At 40.9% G+C, this 2,393-nt stretch overlaps 1 pseudogene; it reads left to right on the forward strand.

Annotated features, from left to right (window-relative positions):
* Positions 1-1,324: 1,324 nt before the first annotated feature.
* Positions 1,325-1,681, forward strand: LOC113879586 (annotated as a pseudogene).
* Positions 1,682-2,393: the final 712 nt, after the last annotated feature.

Consider the following 2,393-nt stretch of genomic DNA (forward strand, 5'->3'; position numbering starts at 1 on the left):
TATAATCATTATGTTGAACAAGCATGACTCATGGGGTGTGTATCAGTTAATGCAGGCTAAACAACTGCAACAAATAGATCCAAAACACGACTCAGCAAAGTAATGTATTTCTTGCTTACCTAATAGTTCTGGACAGATACTTAGGTCAGGGAGGAAGCGCTCCTACATTACTGTCCCTCATAGGCCTCGGCTCTGGTCGTCTGGTTTGCCACCACCTGGGTCAGAAAGTGGTACACTCTGCTTCCACTCACACTGGAGAAAATGTTGTCATGTGGCCATACTCAAATTGAATGGGAATATGGGAAACTAGTCTAATAGTTCCAGAGATTAATAGATTTTGCTAGACAGATAAGGCCTCTGTTGCAGTCAACCTCTCTGGTCACCAAATATATTCACCTTCTCCCCAAGGGTGAAGACAAAAGTCTCATTCAATTATTGAATTTCATTTCAAAATCATGATTGCAGTCTTTTCTAATTATCCTGGATGAATTTCCTCATGGTCTAGCAATCTATGAGCTAAAAGTCAAGTTGTTGCTATCAATACTTCATTACTGCTCCACCCAGTACCCAATGATAAGACAGAAAAACAGCAATAAAAGTCCCTGTTAGGAAAAGGGAGAATGGGAAACAAAGCAGTCATGTCCAAAGCTATCGTGGAATTCAGACGTATACATTATGAAGATATTCTTGGGCAGAGGATCTGAATAGACATTTTTCTGAAAGAGACATACAGATGGCCAAGGGCACATGAAAAGATGCTCAACATTGCTAATCATTAGGGAAATGCAAATCAAAACCACAATGAGTTTAAAAGTTAAGAAAAAGAAACCCACAATGAGGTATCACCTCATACCTGTCAGAATAGGTATTATCAAAAAGACAACAAATAACAAATGTTAACAAGGATGTGGAGAAAAGAGAACGCTTCTGCACTGTCGGTGAGAATGTAAATTGGTGCAACCACTATGGAAAACAGTATGGGGGATCCTCAAAAAACTAAAAAGAGACCTACCATATGATCTAGCAGTTCTACTTCTGAATATTTTTCTGAAGAAAAAAAAACGTTAATTCAAAAAGGTAAGGTCTGGGGTTGCGCTGCCAGGGGGAGCCTCAAAAAACTAAAAAGAGACCTACCATATGATCTAGCAGTTCTACTTCTGAATATTTTTCTGAAGAAAAAAAACATTAATTCAAAAAGGTAAGGTCTGGGGTTGCACTGCCAGGGACGCTGTTCTCTCTGGAGGGGATATCCCCAGTGACTTTCCATTTCCGGAGACTGGGCTGCACTACAAGAAACTCCCAGCTCACCCCTCAAGGGATCCTGACCATCTCCTGGCCAGAGCAATGGCTCCAGAGCAGTACCTGCTGCACCTTTTCACAAGTAGTACAGGGTCTATTTTTCACATCATTTGGTTGAATTTTATCTGTTTGTAATTTACTTTTCTGTTTGAAAGCCTGAGGCAGTGGAATCAACAATACTTCCTACATCATTTAAGAGTAGAAATTACAGGAATTTGCTGCTTGCAATGTCTTCTCACAAGACTTTCAGGATCAAGTGATTCCTGGCCAAGGAACAAAAGCAGCATTGTCCCATTTCCCAATGGATTCAAATGAAAACTGGCAATAAAATGGGTACAGCTCCAAGAGAAGACATTGGAGAAGAATCAGACTGAGTCCGTAAGAATCCTTGCATATGAAGTGCTACTTAACCTGCTGAAAGTCTATGTAGGATACATTTTAAGTTAAAATTTTTATAAAACTATATTATGAATCCATTTTTATAAGATTTTAAAAATATGTGTGTGTACACAGATATGCATACACACACACACCCCCTTATATGTGTGTATGTACGTTAAAGAAACTGGAAGACTGGGACTTCACTGGTGGTCCAGTGGTTAGGAATCTGCCTTCCAGCACAGGGGACGTGGGTTCGATCGCTGATCTGGGAAGATCACACATGTGGTTGAGCAACAAAGTCCCTGTGCCACAACTACTGAGCCCGCGTGTGCACCTGCTGAAGTGTGCCCTAAAGCCTGTGCTCTGCGACGAGAAGCTGCCGCCACGAGAAGCCCATGCACTGCAAATAGAGAGTAGCCCCCTCTCACTGAAAGAAGAGAAAGCCTGGGCACAGCAGTGAAGACCCAGCACAGCCAGAAATAAATAAATGAATAAATAAGTAAAATTAAAAAATTAACTGGAAGACTATATACCAAAGTCTTAACAATAGTTATCTCTGTATGGTCCTAATATAGGTGATCTTTCTCTCCTTCTGGGTCTTCTCTACACCTTCTAATGACCTACTGTCTGAACACCTCATGAGTATTTTAAGGGAGAAATGGAATGTTTGACTCTTGGTGTTTCCTCACTAGGGGTCCATCTGGCTCGGTAAT

This window comes from Bos indicus x Bos taurus, chromosome 21, assembly GCF_003369695.1.
Source record: "Bos indicus x Bos taurus breed Angus x Brahman F1 hybrid chromosome 21, Bos_hybrid_MaternalHap_v2.0, whole genome shotgun sequence".
In the NCBI taxonomy this organism is placed as follows: domain Eukaryota; kingdom Metazoa; phylum Chordata; class Mammalia; order Artiodactyla; family Bovidae; genus Bos; species Bos indicus x Bos taurus.